Source organism: Peromyscus maniculatus, chromosome X, assembly GCF_049852395.1.
Source record: "Peromyscus maniculatus bairdii isolate BWxNUB_F1_BW_parent chromosome X, HU_Pman_BW_mat_3.1, whole genome shotgun sequence".
Lineage (NCBI taxonomy): Eukaryota > Metazoa > Chordata > Mammalia > Rodentia > Cricetidae > Peromyscus > Peromyscus maniculatus.
In genome coordinates this window covers 95,831,098-95,859,002 of record NC_134875.1, presented here as the reverse complement: position 1 = coordinate 95,859,002, position 27,905 = coordinate 95,831,098, and the positions used below count along the sequence as shown (strand labels likewise).

Here is a 27,905-nt window from a genome sequence, read left to right as displayed (position 1 = left end):
TGGCGGGTGACAAAGATTTGTCCTGACTGTGGGCAAGGCAGGAAAACTCTAGCTACAGTTAACTATAGGGACTTTTTATTAAGAAACTTTTATTCATTTTTCATACCAATCAGACCCCCCTCTTCCCTCCTCCCATTCCTCCAGCCTCCCCCCACAACCCACCCCTCTCATTCTCTCCTACAAGAAGGTAAGTCCTCCCATGAGGAGTCAGCGTAACCTGGTACATTCAGTAGAGGCAGGTCCAAGCCCCTCCCCTGCATGTTCTTTGTAAGTTGAAAATATACCTAATATTCCTAGTAGGCTAAGTTTTATTATCATCAATGTGGGTTTATTTCTACATCTATAGTTATGAACACTTGATTTTCCTTTTTTGTTTGTTTTTTAAGACAGGCTTTCTCTGTGTAGTAGTTCTTGCTGTTCTGGCACTGCTTTGTAGCCCAGGCTGTCCGTGAACTCACAGAGATCCACTTGCCTCTTTCTCCCGAGTACTGGGATTAAAGGTATGCACCACCATGCTGGGCTAAATTTCCTTCTCTTATTGATGTAAGTTATATAATAATATATAATTTAATGTTGAATGTTTTGTTTTATTAAGACAAAATATCACTTGTATCCTAGGCTGGCCTGGAACTCATTATGTAGACCAAGCTAGCCTGAAACTCAAAGAGATCTTTGTACCTCTGCTTCCTGAGTGTTGATCTTAAAGTGGAGTGCCACCATGCTGGGCTGAGTTTTAATATTTATACAGACATGCACACCTGTAGTCCATGTGGTCATCATTTATATTCTGTTTCACACATTTAAGGGCTTGATTTACTGATATGAATGTGTGTCTTGTTATCATCCTTTTCTGATGAATCTAAGAAAAGTACTTGATTTGCAGGTTCATTTACTCTTTTCCATGTTGTTACAGCAGAGCAAAACCATGCGATCTCCTTACATAACAGACACAGAATTAGTTTTATACATCAATTTATTTTACTTCATTTTATTTATGGGGTATTTTGCCTGAATATGGATGTCAGAAGAAGGCATTAGATCCCCTGGAACTGGAGTTATAGATTGTTGGGAGCCACCACAATTGGTGCTGGGAGTAAAACTTTGGTCCTTTGGAAGAGCACCCAATGCTCTTAACTACTGAGTCATCTCCATGATCCTTGTCAATTAATTTTTGATAGACAATATTTGTGAGAAATATCTTTGGATTGACATAACTTCTTTTGAGAAATGAAAATTTTCACTCTATTAGTGTCACTATTTATCCTAGCATTCAAAGACACAGTCTGCCCTTGGCAAATATAGTTTCCCTTTGCCCTGAAGGAGTAGGACTTTAACAACTCAGTTCTTAGTGAGTGGATTAACAGACTATCTCAGCAATTGATATCATTTTGCATTCTATCACCAAAGCTATTATTTTGACTATTGCTATTTCCTTGTGAGGCTAAGAAAGCTGCAGCCACAGTACTCACATACTTCTTTGTGAAGTCAGGTTACCTCTTTGGCTTTTACCTCTTTTTCTGTGTTTCCCTGACTATCCTGCTGTACATGTGATGCTTTGAGAAGATTTAAGGAAAGAACTGGCCATCTTACTTACTTGTGACTTCTACAGTTGAAACACAACTGCTTTTAATATTATATTTTCATTAAGGAAGTCTTTAAGATACAAACTGTTAGGGAGTGCTCTTAGCTAAGACAGTTAGGGAACTGACAGGGTTCATCTCTCAGAGGGTTAGCCTCATTACCTATTCATGTATTTATAAGAAAAAGGAGCAAATGACGGAGAAATGGATGAGATTTACATGAACAGCCTGGACATGAGTGGGAGCAATGAACGGCGAGGGTCGAGGGAAAGAGAGCGGGAGATCCCACCTGGATCAAAAACAGAGAGGGAGAACAAGGAATAGGAGACCATGGTAAATGAAGACCACATGAGAAAAGGAAGAAACAAAGCGCTAAAGAGGCCCACAGAAATCCATAAAGATACCCCCACAAAAGACTTCTGGTAATGGCCGAGAGACAGCCCGAACTGACCTACTCTGGTGATGGGATGGCCAAACACCCTAATAGTTGTGCCAGAAACCCCATCCAATGACTGAGGAATCTGGATGCAGACATCCATAGGTAGGCCCCCGGGTGGAGCGCTGGGAGTCTAATTAGTGAGAAAGAGGAGGGTTTATATGAGCGAGAATGGTTGAGACCAAGGTTGGATAAAGCACAGGGACAAATAGCCAAATGAATGGAAACACATGAACTATGAACCAAAGGCTGAGGGGCCCCCAACTGGATCAGGCCCTTTGAATAGGTGAGACAGTTGATTGGCTTGATCAGTTTGGGAGGCATCTAGGCAGTGGTACCAGGTCCTGTGCTCATTGCATGAGTTAGCTGTTTGAAACCTGGGACTTATGCAGGGACGCTTGGCTCAATCTGGGAGGAGGGGACTGGACCTGCCTGGACTGAGTCTATCAGGTCGATCTCAGTCCTCCGGGGTGGCCTTGATCTGGAGGTGGTGGGAATGGGGCGTGACCTGGGGGGAAGGGGAGCGGGGCAGGAAGGGGGAGAACAAGGGAATCTGTGGCTGTTGTGTAGAACTGAATAGTATTGTAAAATAAAAGAAAAAAAGCCAGCCAATAAAAAAAAGAAAAAAAAAGAGAAAGGAGCATATCTCATTTATCATTCTCTCAATCTAAGACATGAAAATGCTGGCCATATGAAAACACTGGAATCTAATGAAGTGGGAGGATATTTTTTAAAGGAAATGAAAGACAAATCTTTTCAAGCACTTTGAGTCTTGACATCTACTTTTTTTTTCTTGAAAACATCTTGTTCACCTTGGAAAACAGTTTGTCTGGCATATTTTCCTTTATGCATAACATAGGGCATTCCATTATGATTTTTCCCCAGATGTGCTGGGAATGTTGACCTAGAATTTTCCTGATCACATAGATTCTTCAACTTAATCTCAGTAATTTCTAATTGAAGAATAAGTGTATGGACTGATCCTGTTATGATTGAGAGGAACTAAATTAGGTCCATATGGTTTTACACTGGGAATATGTTTTATTTCAAATCTCATTCTTAAAATCCACACATTTGAAGGAAGGAGAAAACAACAGATAAATTTACTGAAATTAAACACAGAAGATGTTCAGTGACCTATATAATGAGCAATTGAAAATAAACAGGATTTTAATTTCTCTAAATGTTCAAGCATGTAATTTTTAAAATTCATTTTACAATCTAGGCTATTTGATAGCAATTGAGTTGTAATTGCTTAAGAGTATGTTCCAACACAGTTATTAAAGAAATCAATGATTGCCTGAGGTAGATAGCTATGGTTTAAATCTATACAAATTAGTTATCATTGATCTAGTTGACAATTACTACATTTATATATTAATTCTCCTTGTTTATTAGCCAAAGGCAGTTTACATAAATTCACAATCATAATTCCTCATGCATAACAAATATATTTTAAAAACAAATGTCATTGATTAATATTGTCTAAGAATCATCATTTTACTGGTTCTCTAAAGAAAAATATTTTAAGAAAGTTATTTGAAAAATAGAACTTTGTGTTTAGCAGTGTAGGATGATACTTTAATATTTCTATCAATTTACAAAATCACATCTTTGCTATTTAACTTGGGTTTCTGTATTAATCAGAGTTCTCTAGAGTAACAGAACTGATAGAATGAATCTCTCTTGTATAGAAAGACGATTGATAAGAGTGATTTACAGGCTGTGGTCCAGCTAATCCAACAATGGCTGCCTATGAACAAGTCCAATAATCCAGTACTTGCTCAGTCCAAAAGGCTGGGTGTCACAGCTCATCGTCAATATATTCTGGAATCCCTAAGAAGTAGACTCTAACACCAGTGAAGGAATGGTTTTTCTAGCAAAGTGAGGGCAAGCAGTCAAAGAACAACAGCTCCTTTCTTCCATGTCCTTTATACAGGCTTCAAGCAGAAGGTATGGCCCAAATTAAAGGAATATTTGCCTGTTTCAAATTACAGATTAAAGGAAAGATCCTTTAGACCCAAAGATCTAGATTAGAAGTGGATCTTCCTCCTTCAAATTAAGTAAAATTCCATTGCAGATGTGCCCTTCATTTTTTAGATTTTGGTTAATTCCAGATGTAGTCAAGTTGATAACCAAGAAGAGCCATCACAGTGCTTTTATTTACTCAAAATCTTCCTTCCTGTATGTAATTAATTTATTATTTTCATCTTCACAAGTGAGAAGCAGTTGAAGGACTTTCTCAACTGAAGATAAGGGAGAAACGTTGATTTTGGTACATAGTTTCAGAAGTTTCAGTCCATAGACCAGGTTTATCAGCCCTTGTAGTGGTACAATACTATATAGCATAGGAGTTCAGGCTGCAGGAACTTCAGATGATCAGAAACTAAACCAAACCAAATAAACACAAATCCTAAAAGAGATTATGAACCTATCATATCTTTCAAGGATACCTGAAATGGCAAGCTTCCTTTATACCACTTCCTAGTAGCTGATGACCAACTCTTTTTTCCTTGAGTGCCTTGGTACATTCAAGATTCAGATCATAAAAGATGTTGAAGTATGATTTCTGGAGGTTTCATGTGCACAATTTTATAACATTTTCTAAATCCAATTTCAAGAATTATAATATTGTTTCATCTCTTAAATGCTTAGACTGAGGATATTAAGAAACTTCTTAAACCAAAATACATTTCTCTCTTCTTTTGAGATAGAATTTCTTAACATAAAACCTGGTTGGAAATATGGAGTAATTCACCCATGGCCTATAGTTAAAATAGTATCAGTGATATGCTCACTATTTAATAGCTGCACCGATGATGTAGCTTGGCTTTTCTCCTCTATATCATAGATTAAAAATTGTTTATTATTCTAACAAATATTATGAGGATAGAAGTAGAATATAATATGATAGGTATAGACTTTTATCAGATGGGAAACTAGTCATTTGACTTAGTAACTTTTAATGATGTTAGACCAAAATAAGTAGGTCATAAGCAGAAATCAAACCAACATTTTGTAGGGATATTAATATGGTAGTGGTTATTGTTGTATACAAGGCTTATTGCCTTCAAAATTCAGAAAGTGAATAGTATGAGAAATGATGTTTTACTGGAAGAAGTTGGTTATAATTTTTTAATAATCAGATATATCACACAATGATATACTAATATTAATTTTATCTAAGTTATTTAGATTGAATATGTCAAGGGTGTTCATTTTTTATTACACACACACACACACACACACACACACACACACACATATATATATTTGGTTGGTTTTTTTTTAATTTTATTTTACAATACTATTCAGTTCTACACAACAGCCACAGATTTCCTTGTTCTCCCCCTTCCTGCCCCCCTCCCCTTCCCCCCAGCCCACTCCCCTTTCCCACCACCTCCAGATCAAGGCTTGATCTGTTTGGGAGGCATCTAGGCAGTGGTACCAGGTCCTGGGCTCGCTGCATGAGATAGCTGTTTGAAACCTGGGACTTACTTGGTTTTTCGAGACAGGATTTCTCTGTGTAGCTTTGCGCCTTTCCTGGAACTCACTCTGTAGTCCAGACTAGCCTCAAACTCACAAAGATCCACCTGCCTCTGCCTCCCAAATGCTGGGATTAAAGGTGTGAGCCATCACCACCCAGCTTTTTATGATATTTTGATTGAATTCTAAATTGTTCTCTATTTCAACTCCTCTATACATTGAAGACAAGTTTTGACTTTTAACTATATAAACATGTTTGCTGCCTGGAAACCTTGAGGATGTTTTAAATCTCAAATTTCCAAGGGCTTTAAATAAGATATTTGTTTCATAAGCAGATTAAATAGAAATAGGATATAAGGAAATGAAACCTCACTTGATAAACTTAATGTCCAGTTCTCTGATTGCAATGTTGTAAAGCTGCTTTGCCAGTAATCAACATAATTAGTTTATGCTGCTTTTTTCACCACCACTTTTTTCTTTTTTAATTCCTTTATGTTTTAAGTAAATTAATTCATTTTACATTCCAACCACAGATTTCCCTCCCTCCTCTCCTCCTATTCCCTCCTCAACTTCTTTCTTCCCCCAATCCACTATTCCTGTGTTTCTGTTCAATAGAGTGCCAGGACCCAGAGCTGGATAGCCCAGAGACCTAGGATATAACAAAATATGATTGGAGAAAAAAATGTCAAAATAATGATGCCTAATGACATTCTGCTATACTCATAGATCGGTGACTACCCCAATTATCATCATCATCATCAGTTTTTAAATATCAAATGTGCCTGAAAAGTATAACATTGAAATTTGAAATATATCTACATCTATGTCATCTATATCTACATCAATATCCACATCTCCATATCTATATCTATATCTATATCTATATCTATATCTATATCTATATCTATATCTATATCTATATCTATATCTATATCTATATCTATATCTATCTATCTATCTATCTATCTATCTATCTATCTATCTATCTATATTGGTTTTTCAAGACAGGGTTTCTCTGTGTAGCTATGTACCTTTCCTGGAACTCACTTGGTAGACCAGTCTGGTCTTGAACTCACAGAGATCCACTTGCCTCTGCCTCCTGAGTGCTGGGATTATAGGCGTGTGCCACCACCGCCCAGCCTAATATCTATATCTTATAAAAACATTCATAGAGACAAGCTTGAGCATTAATGTTTAGATAAACAAGTGATAAGATGCTCTATAATTAAGGCATTTAAAGAAAAACTATCTCATCTAGGCCATGATTTTGGCTAAATTCATCTTGTGTGGACCTCTGCAGGTAAACACAGCTGTTGTGAGTTCGTGAGTGGAATTCATATGTCATGTTCAAAAGACAGCATTTCATAGCACTTCTTTTTTTCTTCTGGCTTTTAGAATATTTCTGTCTCCTCTTTCATGGTGATCCCTTAGCCTTGGTGGGAGGAGGTTGATAAAGATTCCCTTACTGAAGTGTTACTGGCAGCTGATAATTTCTGAGGGCAGAAAATTCTTTTTTTTCATGTGTGGTCCGTGGTAGGTTCCCCATGCTCCAGTGCATGGCACTACACCCATGCACATATGGACAGCACTAACTAGACTTACTGGGCTATCAGAAAACAAGACAAACAAACAACCAAACAAACAACAAACAAACACAAATTTGGAAGTGGTACATGTTGGGGGATACAAGAAGTTGGAGGATGGAAATAGTGGTTGAATTAAGTCATATTTAATTGTATATGTGTATGGAATTATAAGGGATAAGGACAATTATTTTTAATATTTTAAAGAAGCATTTTCAATAAAGAATGCAATTAAGTCAATAATTATGATCATAGATTAATAAGCACAGTATTTATTAATGTTATTTTTTGTTTGTGAGTCAAAGGTAACTTCTATATATGACTCATTGCACACAATTAATTTAAAATTTTGTTGATTAATATTCTCAAAACTTGTTGCTACCTTTGAATCTACATTTTCACTATGAGGATATAATAGCATAATTTTTTTCTGGATAAGAGTTTCACTCTGAAGCACATGCTGTCCAGGAACTCTCTGGCTAGCCTCAAATTCATGATAATATGCCTGTCTCTGCCTCCTAAATCTTGGGTTATGCATGAGCCACCATGCCTAAAAATTATTTCATCAATTTTCTTTCTTTTTCTTAAATGTGGCTCATGTTTTTTCAGTGTCTTTCTAGGTTAATATTTCCACCTTACCTAAATGGCATATATTAAGACATTGATGATGGACTGTATATTCAGTGCTTCTGAACATGCTTTGTATCCAGTCCTTGTTTTAGAATGAAACTCTCCCTACTTGAGTAATTTTGTATCCATCCTTTATGTTTGGCATGAAACATTTAAACTTCTGTTCCTATTTCACCTCTCCAGTTATATGGTTTTATATCTTGAATTGTGTGTGAAGCTCCCCTGTCACTATATTTTCATTTCAAGTTGCTAATTCCATCCACTGTGACTTCTCATGAGATTTCCTAAAGGATACCCAAATGAGGGAAGACACATGAACACAAAATTATGCCATGTGTAAGTTGTACCAGTTCAGAAAATTATTACAATGTAATAATGAACATCTTTTCTAGGAGATGAGCTGTCTAGTTTTCCATACTTGAATCATGTTTATGACAGTTGATAGGTTCGACATCAAGTCAATCAAGTAATTTTTATTCAAACAAGTCTTTCTTTTCTTGTCACAAAAGACATACTTGCAATTCAGTGTCTTGTTTCTGGAGCTTAGGCCTTAGCTATCAGTCTCTTGCACTGTTTCCTTTACAGACACATAGTACCATCCAAAAACTTTCTGATATCCTTGGTTTTGAACTCTTGTGGCTTCCTAAATCAGAGCCATTGAATTTGAAACAAGTTCAGTATTATTTTCTTCAAAGATTGATTCATGCTTCTGGGCTTGAGAGACAGAACAAGCAACTCCTGTCCTCATCCAAATCCTGTGGATGTATTTTTCACCCAGGAAATTTCAGGCTTCAATCCAAGACCCATTCTCTTGAATGGTGATGTTGACAAGGAAAAGAGCATGCACAAATCGTGTCTTGTAATGGAAGCCAAACATAATATCCTTGATCATGTCATGAACATGACTGCAAATGGTTCGGACAGTGGCCAGTTACTTCCTGTTAGCCCATCATTTGTCAGCCTGGAGCCTCTTCTTTTTCTTTCCAAGGAGACTCAGGTCTACATTGATGTTATTGAAATCACTCCAGAGGTTCCCTTTGGGGCCCTTCATAATGACTATATGCCCCTTCCTAGTGATGTCAACATTTTCTGGAGTGTCTACAGTCTGATTGTTAAGAATCATTTTCAATATACTAGTGGATAAGACAAAGAGACATCAATAAAGTCATTTTTAAATAATGCCTCAGATCAGCAGAAAGGTCATAGATACACCCCATACCAAGTTAGAACCTATTAGTATAAGTGGAAGAGATGGTACTAGAACTCATGCATGAGAAGAGCATGTACCATTCATGGTAGAAGATGTGATAACACATAATAAAGGCTCACTTTCTTCTGGGATAGTTACCCAACACATATCAAGGGTTTTTTTTCTCAGTATTCTTTCTTATTATACTTTATTCATATTTTATTTTATTTTTAATAATAATTTTGATCATATAGTAACATAATTATCATAACAATTTTGATCATATTCTTAAAATTAACATTCCTTTATTTTATGTGTTCTCATTTAAAATTTTATAACCATCATCATATAAATAATATTGTGAACCAAGCACTTTGATAGTGCTTCAAACACATCAATATTCTGAAGATGGCAGTTGCGGACATATCAACCTCAGCACTCAAGCTCACATTTTGTTTTGCTTGCACAGAATCAGTAATTGATTTATACTGTAAATGTAGAGGGCAAAAAGCCTTGTGCACACAGATAAGCACTGGAGAAGCCAGGAAAGTTAAGCACACAGCTTGCCTCTTCAATGTAATGAGGTGTGTAGCTGTTCTTCCTGGAATGTTAGCAATGAGGTAGTTTACAACCTGGTGATCTTTTGCTATCTGATGAGACAGGCTCTATCAGTATCTCCCAGAATTTATGTTTTTACTTATCCAAGACACTTTTCCATAAATCTTGAGCATTACTTTTAGACCATAAAACCCACTCTTATGAATGATGTCACTTGTGCTTTACAACAGCCTAAGTGACTTCTATGTTATCTTAAGGCCAGACAAATCCTGACACCCACAGGCATTATGTTTACATCAGTCAAGCTCCTTAGACCCTAAATCTTGGGCACTGTCTCTGAGTCAACAATACCCATTCTTGTGAAAGAAGCCAGATGTAAGGAGTATCAATGTAAACATGTCTTAAACTGTTGTGCACTTGGGATTGAGTTAATTATTACCTGAATATTGTTTTCAAAAATTGTGCTGTGCTTAAATATGACTAAAGCATAATGATTTGGGCCAGATTCTAGAAGTCTTGTGCCAGCACCAGTTACAATAAAATCAGGCTGATCCAAGTTTCATTCTTGTCTCTTAGTAGACCGTTTTTTTTCTTTGTCTGCTGTAAAGCCTGCAGGGGAATCACCACAAGTAAACAACTAAATCTATTAGTGACACATAGCTAAGGCTCTTGATCATAAATGTGGACCATACCTGAAACCTATCAATAAATTGGTACATGAGACTGTTACCCTTGTACCTAAGCCACACAAACTGACATCTTAGTGAGTTCTGGGCAGCATATGCACCTAAGCCTTTTCTGTCCTCCTGAGTCATTGAAGACATAGAGTGATAGACCTTCAAACTTAAATAATTATCAGTGCAGAATGACATTATTCATAGTCTGTGACACATTTGGGAGACAATCAATAGGTACAGATTTAACAAAGTGTTTATCCTGAAAATATACAATGAATTACTTGGCAACACAAGGTAGGAATTGGTTAATGTTGATACCTGGAATATATGCACTGTATATACTTTGCTTGTGACCAGCCATCCTTGCTGGTCTCATGGGGTAGTTGAAATAGCATTCTAAGCTTGTCTGGAGGTAGGCATCTTCCTTTCCTCTGCTGCCTCATTGCCCATTGTCAGCCAGTAACTGTAGCAAACCTGGGACCGGGGAACCCTCAATTGAGAAAGATATTGCAAATCAGGCCCTGTTGGACAAAACTGCTGCTGAGAGAGTTCACAAGACAGTTCACAGTCATCTTGGACTGCCTTTCTGTACCAGTTTCTGTTTTAAATATTCTAGCCTAAGAACAGAAGCAGACAACCTTTTGTCATCTTAATAAGATATTTGAGCCACACTTACCTAGGTTTAACAATGTCCTCAAATATTGAAAAGTCTGTAGAAAATCCATGACAATATGTAAAAGATTATTTATCTTGAGTATATGAATAATATAAAATGCTGAGCCTCAAAGTCCTTCTGTCAATCACTTTCTTTTCCCTTATTCTGATATCTGCAAAATCTTCATCATCTGAGAAATATGAAGCATCCAGGGTTCAAATTTTTTGCCTGGTTCTACAGGATTCCTGCTGGAGAACTAGATCACATAAACAAACAAATAAGAAGAAGCATATAGAAGGTAAGCAGAATGTCATCTGGAATTATGAGGAAAACTGTACTATTTACAAACACAAGCAATTTAATTTCTGTAGTTGTCCATATGAACTGCTGAAATTGCCTCTTTCTTATTTTGCTTAGATATATTTGTTCATCACATAAACTAATTTGGCCTTTTATGTTCAAGTCTTCTGTTGTACATAAGGCTTAAATTTAATTCCTCATTCTGGATTCCATGAGTCCCTGGTTACCTGTTCTTTCTAACTCTTTGATATAATTCAGAATTTTCTTTCTGGCTCACTCTGATTTAGAAAAACAGACTTGTGTGCATGTGCTTATGTCCATGTGTATGGATGCCTGAGTGTCCATTTAGGTATTGGTGGTATACATGTATGTGTATACATTGTACCAAGAAGGTTACATCAATTTTCATACAAAACTGTTCTCCAAATTATTTTTTAGGAGGATCATTCACTAAACCTTGAGCTTGCCAGTTGGCTAGACTGGCTAGCTAGCAAACACCAGGGACCTTCCTCTTTTTACCCTATGCCCAAACACTGGAGTTACAAATATGTGTACCACTGCACCTGGCCTTTTACTTAGGTTCTAGGTTATACCAGAACTCTATTGTATGATATTTTCTTTGTGTTCTGACAAATTAAGCTTGCCTGAAGATCAGAGAAGCAGAGCATCCAGCCACTAGAAACTTCTTACTTCTGCAAATACTCAATCTGAATGGGGGCCCTGTCTATAAGAATCCTCAGACTGAATGGTTGGCTGAGATCCTGTCTCCACCAGGCTTATATTCCTGTCTCCACCTCCCTAGTTCTGGGATTAAAGGTGTGCACCACCACTGCCCAGTTTCTGTTTCTTTTTTAGACTGGTTCAAACTTGTGTAGCCCAGGGTGGCATTAATCTCTTGATCTTCTTGCTTCCTTCTCCCAAGTGCTGGCATTAAAGGTGTGTGTTACTACTTTCTGTGGTTAACTAATGGCTAGCTCTGCCCTCTGATCTCTAGGCAAACTTTGTTTGTCAGAACACACACAAAATATTATACAACAGAACTCAGATCCTCATACTATACAGCAAGAACTTTATCAAGTGAGCCATTTCCTCAGTCCCCAAACTCCTCTTTTATACTTATTAAATATCAAGGTCACTTCCATCTTTTTATCCTTTACATTAGTTGTCACCTGGGTTAGAAATGCTTTTACCTGAATAGGTCATAACTGATGTGTGTGTGTGTGTGTGTGTGTGTGTGTGTGTGTGTGTGTGTGTGTGTGTGTGATGTAAATACAACATATTCTTTTTTCTCCTTCTTTTATTAATAATTTTTTAATTCATTTTACATACCAATGACAGATCGCCCTCTTCCCTTCTCCTGCCCCTCCAGCCTCTCCCCCAACTCACCACCCATTTCATCCTACAAGAAGGTATGGTCTTCCAATGGGGTCAGCAAAGCCTGATACATTCTATAGAGTCACATCCAAGCCGCCAACCCTCCCCTGCCCCCACAAAATGGTAATCCCTCGTAACGGGTTTGGTACAGTTTGATTTTTAACAACATTTACTTTAATTTCTTTTGAGTCCCAAGCCTCTCTTCAAAGTTTGCCATTGTATGAACAGTTAGGGTGCTCTGATTGTTGTCTTGAAATGATAGGCACTTCTTTACATTCAGGCAGCACATTGCATTCTTTTGTTGTTGTTGTTTTGCCCCAGAAAATCTTTCTGAGCACTCTTCATTATCAGGGAAAACTTCAGCTACATATCTCTTTTGTAATGTGCTATACCTCCTGTCCAATGAGTTCTTAAATTTTAATTTTATTGAAATAATGTGATTTTTATTTAAATATAAAAGGGCTATCTATGACCATCTATTCTGAAATAATTGTCCCCACCTAATTATATCAAGAAAAAATATGGCTAATTATTATTTCCTTCATTCCTTATTTATTCCTTAATTAGGTTTACATTCACTCAATAGAATGGAAGCTTCATAGAAACAGGAACTTTTTTTATGGACTAAGCATTATTTTTTTTCTCATTTTACATACCAAACACAGTTCCCCCTTCCTCCCTTCCTCTTGCTCCCCCTACCTCTTCCCTGCTCCCCCTACCTCTTCCCAGCCCCCGATCCACTCTCAGAGACTACAAAGCCTCCCATGGGAAGGTAATCAGGTCCAGCACATCAAGTTGAGGCAAGAACAAGCCCCTCTCCGGTGCATCAATGCTGAGATAGGTATCCCATCATAGGCAATGGGCTCCAAAAAGCCAGTTCATGCACCAGGGATAAATCTAAGTCCCACTGCCAGGGGCCCCACAAGCAGACCAAGCCATACAACTCTTACCCACATTCAGAGGAAATACTTTGGGCCCCTGCAGGTTCCCCAGCTGTCAGTCCAGTGTCCATGAGCTCCCACTAGCTCAGGTCAACTGTCTCTGTGGGTTTCCCCATCATGATGTTGAAATGCTCATACAGTCCCTCCTCTTTCTCTTTGACTGGATTCCAGGTGCTTTGCCCAGTACCTAGCTATGGATCTCTACATCTGCTTCCATCAGTCACTGGATGAAGGCCTTTTGATGACAATTAGTATAGATACCATTCTGAATACAAGGGAAGGCCAATTCAGGCATCCTCTCCACTATTGCTAGGAGTCTTAGGTGGGGTCATCCTTGTGGATTCCTGGGAATTTCCCTAGCACCAGGTTTCTCCCTAACCCCATAATGTCTCCCTCTATCAAGATATCTCTTTTATTGCTCTCCCTATCTGTCCCTACCCTTACTTGACCATGCTGTTCCTTCATGTTCTCATCCCCGACCCCCTTCACTCTGCCCCACTTCTAGTTGACCCAAGAGATCTTATCTATTTCCCTCTTCCAGGACAATTCATGCATGTCCCTCTTAGGGTCCTTCTTGTTATCTAGTTTCTCTGGGATTGTGGATTGTAGCCTGGTCATCCCTTGCTTTACATATATGATCCATTTATGATGAATACATACCATGTTTGTCTTTCTGGGTTATGTCACTCAGGATGATATTTTCTAGTTCAATCCATTTGCCTGCAAATGTCACAATGTCATTGTTTTTTTTTTAACCACTGAGTAATACTAAATTATGTGATTGTTTCATGTTTTCTTTATCCTTTCTTCAGTTGAGGGTCATGTAGGTTGTTTCCAGGTTCTGGCTATCTTGAATAATGCTGCTATGAACATGGTTTAGCAAGTGTCCGTTTGTATTAAGATTGACCATCCTTTGGGTATATGCCCAAGAGTGGTAGTGCTGAGTCTTGAGGTAGATTGATTCCCTATTTTCTGAGAAACTCCCATATTGATTTCCAAGGTAGCTGTACAAGTTTGCACTCCCACCAGCAATGGAGGAGTGTTTCTCTTGTTTCACATCCTCTCCAACATAAGCTGTCATCAGTGTTTTTGATCCTAGCCATTCTGACAGGTGTAAGATGGTATCTCAGAGTGTATTGATTTACATTTCCCTGGTGGCTAAGGATGTTGAGCAATTCCTTAAATGACTTTTGGCCAATTGAGATTCTTCTGTTGAGAATTATCTGTTTAGATCTGTACCTCATTTTTAAATTTGATTACTTGGTATTTTGATGTAATTTCTTGAGTTCTTTATATATTTTGGAGATCAGACCTCTGTCAGTTGTGTGGTTGGTGAAAGTATTTTCCCATTTTATCTTATTTACCATGTCTTTTGCCTTATAGGAGCATCTCAGTTTCAGAATGTCACATTTATTAATTGTTGCTTTCAGTATCTGTGTTTTGGAGTTATAGTTATGAAGTGATCTCCTGTGCAAATGCATTCAAGGCTACTTCCTACTTTCTCTTCTCTCAGGTTCAATGTAACAGGATTTATGTTGAGGTCTTGATACACTTGGACTTGAGTTTTGTACATGACAATAGATATGGAACTATTTGCATCTTGACATGTCAACATCCAGTTATTCGAGCACCATTTGCTTTCTTTTTTCCATTGTAGAATTTTGACTTCCATGTCAAAAATCAGGTGTTCATAGATGTGAGGATTAATGGCAGGGTCTTCAATTTGATTCCATTGATCCACATGTCTGTTTTTATGCCAATACCAAGCTTTTTTTTTTAACCATACTTCTGTAATAAAGCTTAAAGTCAGGGATGATGATGCCCCGAGAAGTTCCTTTATTATATGTGATTGTTTTGGCTATCCTGGGTTTTGGTTTTTCCATATGATGTTGTGTATTTTTCTATTGAGGTCTGTAAAGAATTGTGTTGGGATTTTCATGGATATTGTATTGAATCTGTAGATTGCTTTTGGTAAGATTGGAATTTTTGCTATGTTGATCCTACCTATCTAAGAGCACAGGAGATCTTTCCATTTTCTGATATCTTCTTCAATTTCTTTCTTCAAAGATTTAAAGTTCATGTCATGTATGTCTTTCACTTGTTTGGTTAGAGTTACCTCAAGATATTTTATGTTATTTTGGTTATTGCAAAAGATGGTGTTTCCCTGATTTTTTTCTCAGCCCTTTTATCATTTGTATAAAGGAAGGCTACTTATTTTTTTGAGTTAATCTTGTATTCTGCCACATTACTGAAGGTGTTTATCAGTTGTAGGAGTTCCCAGGTAGAATTTTTGTGGTCATTTATATATACTATCATATCGTCTGCAAATAGTGAAAGTTTGACTTCTTCCTTTCCAATTTGTATCCACTTGATATCTTTGTTGTCTTATAGCTCTAGTTAGAACTTCAAGTACTATACTGAATAGACATGGAGAGAGTGGACATCATTGTCTTGTTCCTGATTTTAGTGGAATTGCTTTGAGTTTAGTTACTCTCTCTATTTAGTTAGATGTTGGCTGTCAGCTAACTGTATATGCCTTTATTATGTTTTGGTAAGTTTCTTGTATCCCTGATCCCTCCACGGATATCTATCATGATGGGGTTCAATTTTGTTGAAAGCTTTTTCTACATCTAGTGAGATGGTCATGTGGGTTTTTTCCTTTCAGTTTGTTTATATGGTGGATTTCTTTTTTTAATATTTTAAATTTTATTTTACAATATAATTTAGTTCTACATATCAGCCACGGATTCTCTTGTTCTCCCCCCTCCCGGCCCCCTCCCCTTGCCCCCATCTCACCCCCCATTCCCACCTCCTCCAGGGCAAAGCCTCCCCTGAGGACTGAGATCAACCTGGTAGATTCAGTCCAGGCAGGTCCAGTCCTCTCCTCCCAGGCTGAGCCAAGTGTCCCTGCAAGCCCCAGGTTTCAAACAGCCAACTCATGCACTGAGCACAGGACCTGGTACCACTGCCTGGATGCCTCCCAAACAGATCGAGCCAATCAACTGTCTCACCTATTCAGAGGGCCTGATCCAGTTGGGGGCCCCTCAACCATTGGTTCATAATTCATGTGTTTCCATTCGTTTGGCTATTTGTCCCTGTGCTTTATCCAACCTTGGTCTCAACAATTCTTGCTCATATAAACCCTCCTCTTTCTTGCTAATTGGACTCCCAGAGCTCCATCGGGGGCCTAGCCGTGGATCTCTGCATCCAGATCCCTCAGTCGTTGGATGGGGTTTCTAGCATGACAATTAGGGTGTTTGGCCATCCTATCACCAGAGTAGGTCAGTTCTGGCTGTCTCTCGACCATTGCCAGCATTCTATTGTGGGGGTATCTTTGTGGATTTCTGTGGGCCTCTCTAGCACTTTGTTTCTTCCTTTTCTCATGTGGTCTTCATTTACCATGGTATCCTATTCCTTGTTCTCCCTCTCTGTTCTTGATCCAGCTGGGATATCCTGCTCCCCCAAGCTCTCTTTCCCTGACCCTCGCCCTTCATTACCCCCACTCATGTCCAGGCTGTTCATGTCGATCTCATCCATTTCTCCGTCATTGGGTGATCCCCGCGTCTTTCTTGAGGTCCTGTTTTCCAGGTAGCCTCCCTGGTGATGTGAGTAGTAGTTATATGGTGGATTTCATTGAAAGATTTTCATATGTTGAACCATCCCTGCATCTCTAGGATGAAGCTTGATTGACCATGGTGAATGATATTTTTGATGTATTCTTGGATTTGGTTTGGCAGTATTTTATTGTGTATTTTTGCATCAGTGTTAATGAAGGAGATAAGTCTGTAATTCTCTTTCTTTGTTGTGTCTTTGTGTAGTTGGTATATCAGGGTAACTGTTGCCTCAGAAAAAGAGTTTGGCAGTGTTCATTCTGTTTCTATTGTGTGGAACAATTTGAGGAGTATTAGTATTAGCTCCTCTTTGAAATTCTGGTAGAATTCTGTACTGAAACCATCTGGCCCTGGGCCTTTTTTGGTTGGGAGGCTTTTAATGACTGCTTCTATTTCCTGAGGGCGTATAGTTTATTTAAATTATTTATCTTGTCTTGATTTAAATTTAGTGTGTGGTACCTATCCCGAAAATTGTCCATTTCTTTTGGATTTTCCAATTTTATGGAGTACATTTTTTCGAAGTATGACCTAATGATTCTCTGGATTTTCTCAGTGTCTGTTGTTATGTTCTCCTTTTCATTTCTGATTTTGTTAATTTGGATGCTTTCTCTCTCTTCTATTTAGTTAGTTTAGATAACAGTTTGTCTATCTTATTGATTTTTTTCAAAGTACTCATTCTTTGTTTCATTGATTATTTGTATTGTTCTATTTGTTTCTATTTTATTGATTTCAGCCCTCAATTTGATTATTTCCTGGCATTTACTCCTCCTGGGTGAGTTTGCTTCTTTTTGTTCTAGATCTTTCAGGTGTGTTATTAAGTCACTAGTGTGGGATTTCTCCCAATTCTTTATGTGGACACTTAGTTCTATGAACTTCCCTCTTAGCACAGCTTCCACCGTGTCCTATAAGTTTGGGTATGTTGTTCATTCATTTTCATTTAATTTTAGGAAGTCTTTAATTTATTTCTTGCTTGACCCAGCGGTGATTCTGTTGAGTGTTATTAGGTTTCTATGAGTTTGTAGGCTCTCTGTAATTTGTGTTGTTGTGGAATTCTAAGATTAAAGCTATGATGGTCCAATAAAATACAGGCGATAATTCCATTTTTTTTTTTATCTGTTGAGATTTGCTTTGTGACCGAGTATGTGGTCAATTTCAGAGAAGATTCCATGGGTGCTGAGAAGGTATATTCGTCTGTGTTTGGTTGAAATGTTCTATAGATGTCTGTTAAGACCATTTGAGTCATAACGTTTGTTTGTTCCCTTATTTCTCTATTAATTTTTGTCTGGCATACCTTCCATTGGTATGAGTAGGGTGTTGATGTCTCCCACTTTTAGTGTGTAGGGTTTGATATGTGATTTAAGCTTCAGTAATGATTCTTTTACAAATATGGGTGCCCTTGTATTTGGGGCATAGATGTTCAGAACTGAGAATTCATCGTGATGGATTCTTGTTGTGATGAATATAATATGTTCTTCTCTATCTTTTTTATTAATTTTAGTTTGAATTCTACTTTGTTATATATTAGGATAGCTACACCAACTTGTTTATTGATTCTATTTAATTGGCAAATCTTTTCCCACTCCTTTACTCTGAGGTAATGTCTATCAAGTTGAGTTGTGTTTCTTGTATGCAGCACAAGGATAGATTCTGTTTTCATACCCATTCTGTTAGCCTGTGGTTTTTTTTTATAGGCAAATTGTGTCCACTGATACAAAGAGATACTAATGACAAATGATTGTTAATTTCTATTATTTTTGGTTTTGGTGGTGGTGGTGGTGGTAGTGTGTGTGTGTGTTTCCCTTCTTTGGGATTTGCTGGTGTGAGGTTATCTATTGCCTGTGTTTTTGTGAGTGCAACTAACTTCCTTTGGTTGGAGTTTTCCTTCTAGTACTTTCTGTAGGGTTGGATTTGTGGGTAAGTATTGCTTAAATCTGATTTTTGTCATGGAATATATTGTTTTCTCTGTCTGTGGTGATTGAAATCATGGCTGGGTATAGTAGTCTCAGCTGGCATCTGTGGTCCCTTAGTGTCTGACAAACATCTATCCAGGCTTTCAGAGTTTCCATTGAAAAATTGGGTGTAATTCTGATAGGTCTGCCTTTATGTTACTTGCCTTTTTTTAAAAAATATCCTTTCTTTATTCTGTATATTTGGTGTTCTGATTATTATGTGGCAAGGGGACTTTTGTTTTTGTTTTTTCATCCAATCTATTTGGTGTTATATAAGCTTCTTGTACCTTCATAGGCATACCCTTCTTTAGGTTGAGAAAGTGTTCTATGATTTTGTTAAATCCTGCAACCAGTACAGGTGGTGTCTGTGACTCTGGGGGTTGTTCTTCCTCCAATCACTGCAGGTGGTGGCTGTGGCTCAGAGAACTCTGATGCCATGTGGTATGATTGGCCTGCTGACTGACTTCTGGGGCTGTTATGGGTGGGGGAAGGACACCTACGGCCTAGAGAGTGGGGCTGTCCAGCCAGGAGACCACCTACTCACCTCTTCCTCTAATCCCAGGAACTTTAGTTCTAACTTGTTTAACAATATTACAATATGATACAAGAAACTCTAAGAGTATTTAGATCATAAGAATTATGAAATAAATATTTGTTTCATGAATAAATGCATATTGGAGAGCTAAAGTATTGCATTAAATATTTATCTTTAATTTTAGCCAAACTTAAAGTCCCTTAAACCCAGAGGATGTTGAAGTAAAAGTGGTATAAGGTAAGGAGAATCTGAAATACTTGTTCTTTAAAAGTTTTAAATTTATTTATTTTTTTATGTATATGAATGTATATGTACCATGTGCATGCAGTTTCTTCAGAGACAAGAATAGGGCATCAGATTCCCTGGAACTGAAGTTACAGATGGTTCTGAGGCACCATGTTACCCTGGTCCTCTGGAAAAGCAGCCAGTAGTCTTAACTGCTAAGGCATCTCTCCAGCTCCTCAACTATTTGTTCTTAACTTTTTAAGAAATGAATGTTAGTATTGTCATACAAATTGAAATTGTTACAAAATTACCTGTACTTCCCATGCATTTACAGATTCTATATCCCATTTCAATAATCTCCCAGACAACCAAATTAAAAAACGGTAATGTGTATCTTGCAGTGGTGATATACAATAAAAGACAAAGAATCTGCCCAAAGGTGAGTTGAACAAAAGTGACAACAATGTATATGCCAAAGTTGACATGGAAGAACCCTTTAAACCTTAACCCTCCACCAAGAACTATAGGCAAAAGCTGGGACTATACAATAACAACTAATGAAAAAAGAGGCTATGAATTTGAAGGATATCAGGAAGGGAAATATGGGAGTGTTTGTAAAGAGAAAGGGGAAGGGGAAATATTGTTATTATTATCTTAAGCATAAAAAGAAAAATATTTTGAATAATTTTTAAGAACAAATAGTTTCAAGTTATATTATGAATCACAGAGGGAAGATTATATTGGTAGAAACAAAAGAATTGTGGAAAGCAAACTATGAGGAGGTAAAAAGTCAACAGTGATTGAGAGAGTGCAAAAAGAAAGTACAAAATATGACACGGGGAAAGAAGAATTAATGAAAAAAGGAGAAAAATGGAGATAGACAGCAATATGGAGGGCAAAACAGAAAAACTGTAATAAGGTATACTTATTTATATATCATATATATGCAGATATACATATCACATATATCTCATATATACATGTATGTAATGAGATACATACTATATATAATGAAATATATCATATATATCTTTGTGTATATATTTGTATGTATGTATGTATGTATGTATGTATATATATATATATATATATATATGAAGAAATAGAAAGAGACAAAGACAGAGATAAAAAATCTCATAATCAGCCATGTGGTGGCGGCATATGCCTTTGCCTTTAATCCCAGCACTTGGGAGGCAGAGGCAGGCTGATCTATGTGAGTTTGAGGCCATCCTGGGCTACAGAGTGAGTTCCAGGAATGGCACCAAAGCTACACAGAGAAATCCTGTCTCGAAAAACAAAAACAATAATTAAATCTCATAATCAAGCTATTTTTGTATGCTTATAAAAGAGTTAATAAAAGTTTAAATATTGATTTAAGAAAGGCAGATGATATTCAGAAGATACTTTTTTAATTTCATCACTCATTAGCAATTACAATTTGAGTATTTCAATTTTGGTTGAAATCTAGACTAAAGAGATAGATTTAATCAGCAATACAAAAATAATTATTAGAAAGGTGATAATTTCACATTCCAGAAGAGTTAGTATTTATAGGAACATATATGGAACATTTTTTGGAAAATAAGATGAAATTAGGATAATATATTACTATGGAAATGAAAGATGAAGGACCTTAAACACCATTATACGTTAATTAATGTTCAAGTATCATATTAGAATTTGTTGTCTTGCTGAATATATTGAATAGGTAAAACTAGGTAGGGCAATTATTGGCATCATTGATTAGGTAATGTGTCAAAGTTTTAAAAAAAAACAAAATTAATTTGACATATACTATACCTGATGGTTCAAAAATATTTGTGAAAAATCAAGTGAAAGCTAAAGTAGAGGATAAGGGCCCTTAGGTCCATTCAAGGCAGAGAAGTAGAATGAGGTAGGCCCATTTCAAAAGCAAAACAAGCATGAGTTAGGTACAAGGATGAAGCAACATGCATGAAATACACATTTGTGATGTTGTTTAAGAACAGATAGTCCCTAAACTCTATTATGTAATTACATGTATGTAAATGTTTAAACACCAGAAAAATAAAAGAAAATAAGAAAGTAATTTTTACAGATAGTGATATGGATGTGTAAAAGTATTGAGGCAAGTGATAAAGCTTATTGACTACCTGCTCTTTTAGCATGCACAAGGCCTTGGGTTTAATCTGCAGCACTTCCAAATGGGTATAAGTGTTATATTAACAGGCTATATAAACGCGTATCATATTTACACATATGGAAATAAAGGCTTGATTTTATTGCTGGTTTGTAATTTAATTCTTGTTTTCTATGTGAAACTTCATTTCATATGATCCAAAGTCATCTTCATTACATGTGTATTGGTCTGCTAGGAGGTTAACAGTTAATGATGAAAGCCAGAGCCCCAAAGAAGAACTATACTGGTGCCAATATTAACACTCACATACCAAGTTTTGGATATTTAGAGTATTGTTGCTTTTCATTGTGCCAGAATATGTGCCTTTTCAAAACAGTTCTTGAGATGTATTGTCATTTTGATTGGCATGTTCCATATTTTACAACACTAGAATTAAGCTTTCAGGGTAATATGTTTATTCAGTTTAGAAATTCTCATTCTAAATGGAGGTCTTATAATTACATTGTTCAATAAATTCTCATAATGCTTGGAGGGACACTTTAGCAAATTAAAGAGAAGACAAAAATCCATTTCATTATTTAATGATACCTTTCTACTAACTAATTCATCCATCTTATAAAACCAGGGACTTCTTTCTTTTGAAATTTATCCAAACCACATTGACAGAAATCAAACACACAACACTTTCAAGGCACTGTTGGAAATATAGAGAAGTAAAGTAGACCATGGTATTATTTAATAGATGTTTTATTTCAGTTAGACAGGAAGAAAAATTAAGAACCACAGTAATGTTTTTAAATATTCAAATAATTTATTTTCAGTGTAACAGCTATAAAATTTTTCCATATTGATATTAAATACCTACACACATTTCATATGTGTTCAAAAATCACATATTAACATAAATACAAATAAAGAGTAGCAAAATCAACTATTTTATCACTACATTTATTAAGCTACCAGTTACTAAAGTTTTAATCAGTTGATTCCTATTTTGCAATATGGAGCTTTGCATTTTATAAATGCTTTGTCTTTCTAATCCCTTTCTGACTATTACCAAGAATTGAAATAGTTTTCATTAAAAAAAATCATGTAGTATTTTTGTATTTATACTTGTGTTTGAAATGTTTCAAATGGTAGTTGATTGTATTTGAAAGACTTGCATATTGTAGCTGAAGTTTTCTCCAGTCCTGTCTGGGTCCATAGCCACTCAGACCCAAATAAACACACACATGCTTATATTATTTAAACTATTTGGCCTAGAGGTTCAGGCTTCTAGCTATCTAGTTCTTACATCTTAAATAAACCCATTTCTATAAATCTATACCTTGCCTCTTGGCTCGTGGCTTACTGGCATCTTTACACATTGCTTCACATATCAGCGGCTGGCAGCATCTCCTGATTCTGCCCTCCTGTTCCCAGAATTCTCCTCTCTCTTTGTCCTGCCTATACTTCCTACCTGGCTACTGGCCAATCAGCACTTTATTTATTAACCAATCAGAGCAACACATTCACAGCATACTGATAGCCATAGCAGCATATATATTTGGCATGCAGTTTTTGATTAGTATTTAGGAAGATTGCACTAAGGTGGTTCTCGAGGAAACAAAGTCTCTCTTTGGCATAGAACACATTAGCATGCTTCAGGTATTCTTCAGTCAGCAAATTAGAAATACATTTTGTTTAATCAATTGATGCCTAAAGTAATTTTTTTTCTGTTTTAGAACAAGAATAATATCAGAATAAATCCGCCAAAAAAAGAAATTTTGTCTTATACATTAGATACATGTTGGAAATGGAGTATATCTCTTACATATTATCAAATGGAAACATATAGGTTTACCTTCCCAGTTAACTGTACAGGAATGCTCAGCAAGTTACCTATAATCATTCAACTGATAGTATTAATGGCCTGCCAAGCATGCAACACTCATCTTTGTAGCAATAGAGGATACTTAGAAATATTATACACAGTCCTGTTCCATAAGGGCTGTCAATCTAAACTGGGTATAAGTCATGACAGTAGACGATAAATCTCTGTACAAAAGCAAATCATAAAACCAGACAGCAATATAAAGAATGGCCACAAATACTATATAAGTGATTCAGGAGATACATACCTTACAAACTTCAAGAAAGAAAATGCCATTCTTCCTTGGGTGGTTATTCATTATGGTCCTTTATCAACTAGTTCCAAAGCATTGTTCAGATATATATTATATAAAATTATTTGCAGCCATGTATATCACTTATGTGTTTTTAGACAATGATAGCCATGATTAAAAATTAAAAAAACTGGCTTCATATAATAGGTAATGTCAATTAAATAACTTGTTTAAAAAATTCATTCAGGGTTAATTAATACATGCACTCCTAAGCTACCTTTCCTACACATCCAGACAAAATATGAGGGGATTTTTATATTCATTATTTTTGTTTGGACTACTTGTTTATTTGGAATCTGGAAGTGTCATTAGTGTTACTGACATAAAGATCCTGGGCAGCACTGTATGAGCACAATCATAGGGCCAAACTTCTAACACCATCAATTCCACTCTATGTATCAATTACCTCCTTATGATAGAGAAAAACCTGCATCCCAAAGTGGGGAGGCAAAATTTATGTTCATAACACCTTTTATTTAGGGTTGATAACATATCTTTCATCAAATATTGAATATGCATGCGATAATAGCATGGTATCCAAAGGGTTTTTAACAAAAATGGAAATTGTTACATATGTTTAAATTGGATGGAATGTTGAATGATAATATTAGATTCTGGCAATGTTATTGAGATTCAAAGCTAGTACCAAGAGAACTTGATCCAGTTGAAATACTGTATAGTTTTACTTAAGAAATGATAAATGCTGAAATACTTAATGATACTGACTGATTCTGAATTAGACTTCTACCTACATTTGTAACTAATTCAAAAATACTTTTAATGACTTTTACACTGTGATAAACATTCTCAGAGTAGTTTAGTATAATTACCATCAGAGATTAATTTTATGGATGAGCATGTATTCATTAGTCTCTACATACCTAAGAAAGAAAAATAATACTCCATTTATGCACTAGTAATCCATTTCCAAGACATATTCTTGTAAGTCCACATCAATGAAAGGCTATTAAATCATTTTCTCTGATTTCCTTTTAAACACAAAGTGGAGAAAGATAATTATTTTAGAGTTATTTCTGGTTCCAATATTAATGGAGGATATTTATACTACTCCAGTCAATCACAGATTATTGTTTAGTTTCGATTGCCAAAAAAAGAGAGTAAAAATGCAGACTCCACAATCTCCCTTGTCTCTACTGATTATTTTTAGTTAGTTTTGTGTCTAAAATCAATACAATTAATATTTTATCCTAATTAATTGTTTCTAAGTAAAATTTTCAGTTGATTTCATTGAATTTTGCTGTATTCATATACACTCTCCACTTTAAAAGACATTTGTTTCTTTAAGACAATTATTACAGCCCCCTAGAGTCTGCTCCCCAGGACGCTTCCCTCTATCTATACCATCCAAGCTGCTGGGCCCTGCTGCCAACCCCAGTAGATTTCAGCCACTGGCATGTAAGACATACCAGCCAGAACCAGTGAGTAACCTACCTGCCAACTGAGCGGCCCCTTCCTGGATTCTGTCCCTCAGTCCAATGCCCCACATCTTCCCAGGCCCTGCTGTTGGGGCCAGGCTCCAACCCCAGCAGACTTCTGCCACTCAGGCACAGGCCATAACAGCTAGAAATGGTGAGTGACCCATCTATCAGCAGAACTTACCCCCCCCCCCCATACTGTTCTCCAGGACTCTTCACCCTTGCTACCCCTTCCCAGATCCTTGATGGCCCCAGATGTTGTGCACTGACCCCAACCAGTGGACTTCAGCCACTCAGATGCAGATCATACCAGTTAAAACTAGTGAGCGGCCCACCTGCCAGCAGTGCTACCCTCTCCCCTGGATTCTGTTCCCTGGAATCCTTCCCAGGCCCACATCATCCCAGCTCCTTTCTGGTCACACTGCTGGGCCCTGTCCCCAACCCCAATGGACTTCTACCACCCAGGGGCAGGCCACACCAGTCAGAACCTGTAAGTGATCCTCCTGCCAGAGAAACTCCCCAGATTTTATATCTCAAGATCTTTCCCAAGCTTACATCATTCCAGCTTGTTGTAAGCCTTGCTTCTGGACTCTGCATCAAACTCCAGTGGACTTCCCCCACTCCAGTGCAAGCCACATCAGTCAGAACAGGCTGAACCCATACCAGCTTGAACAGACACCAGCTGCTTAGGAGCAGGCCACACCAGTCAGAAGAACAGAGACCCTCTGCTGCCATAACGGCCAAACTAACCATCAGAACAACTCCCAGGTTGGACAAAGACTCACAATTAGACTAGAAATCATGCATGGCCAGGTGACAGAAATCCAGGCCACAAAGACTAGAAAACCAAAGAGGAAACAGAAACCAAGGAATAAAATACACATCCAACAAAGACAAACTCAGAAATCAGGGGCTAGACCTAACCATCCCAAGCCCAGATACCTAATCACCAATGTTAGAATACAATAATCAACAGTCAGGGCGATGTGTCATGACCAGAGCCCAGCCATCCTAACATAGCAAGATCTGAATATTTCAATGAATCTCAAGCACAAGAAAATGACCTTAAGAAGAACAATTTTATGAAGATGACAAAGGAACCAAAAACTCCCTTAGTAAAATTGAAGAAAAGACTACTAAATGTTGGAGGAAAACAATAAATCCCTTAAGGAATGCTAGCAAAGTAAAAAAAAAAAAACAGGTAAAGGAAAGCAGTGTGGTGGTATTGTGTTCCCCAAAATATTGTGCACCCTAATAAACTTATCTGGGGTCAGAGACAGAACAGCCACTAGATACGAAGGCTAGAAAATGGTGGCACTCACACATTTAATCCTAGCATTCCAGAGGTAGAAATCCCTCTGGATCTCTGTGAGTTCAAGGCCATGTTGGAAACATCCAGGCCTGGTGACACATGCCTTTAATCCCAAGAAGTGAGCCTTTAATCCCAGGGAGTGATGGCAGATAACGGAAAGGTATATAAGGCATGAAGACTAGAAACTAGAAGCATTGGCTGGTTAAGCTTTTAGGTTTTGAGCAACACAGTTTATCTGAGAGTCATTCAGATATGAGGGCCCAGAGGCTTCCAGTCTGAGGAAACAAGATCAGCTAAGAAGGTGGCCAGGTGAGGTAAGCTGTGGCTTGTTCTGTTTCTCTGATCTTCCAGTGTTCACCCCAATACTTGGCTCCAGGTTTGGTTTTATTAATAAAACCTTCTAAGATTCCTGCTACAAAGCAGTCATGACATGAAAAGAAAACACAAACTGAGTGAGCAAGCATCACCAACAGAATACAAAAGATGGAAGAAAGAACCTCGGGTGTTGAAAATATAATAGAAACATAGATTCACCAGTCAAATAAAATGTTAAATATAAAAAACCTGCCAAAATAAAACATCCATGAAATCAGGGACATCATGTGAAGACCCAACCTAAGAATAATAGGAATAGTAAAAGGAGAAGAATCCCAGTTCAAAAACACAGAAATATATTTTAAAACAATCATAGAAGAAAATTTTCCTAACTTAAAGAAGAACATGCCTATAAAAGTACAAGAAGTTTATAGAACAACAAATAGATTGGAAATACAAAGAATCATTAGGTCATACTTCAAAAACCTATAGTCTACAGAATTGGAAAATCTAAAAGAAATGAACAATTTTCTTGATAAATACCACTTGCCAAATTCAAGATTAGACAATTTAAATAGACCAAAATTTCCCAAGGAAATAGAAGTCACAAAAAGTATTTCAGCCAAAATAAATAAATAAATAAGCCAAGGCCAGATAGTTTTAGCTCAGAATTCTACCAGATCTTCAAAGACTAGCTAATACCAATAATCCTGAAATTATTCCACAAAATAGAAACAGAAGGAAAATAGCAAAATTTGTCTTTGGAGGCCACAGTCATCCCCATACCCAAATCACACAAAGACTCAACATATGAACAGCATTACAGAGT

General features: G+C 37.0%; 1 pseudogene; it reads right to left on the bottom strand.

Annotated features, from left to right (window-relative positions):
* Positions 1-8,265: 8,265 nt before the first annotated feature.
* LOC107402958 (large ribosomal subunit protein uL6 pseudogene) lies at positions 8,266-26,184 on the bottom strand (annotated as a pseudogene).
* Positions 26,185-27,905: the final 1,721 nt, after the last annotated feature.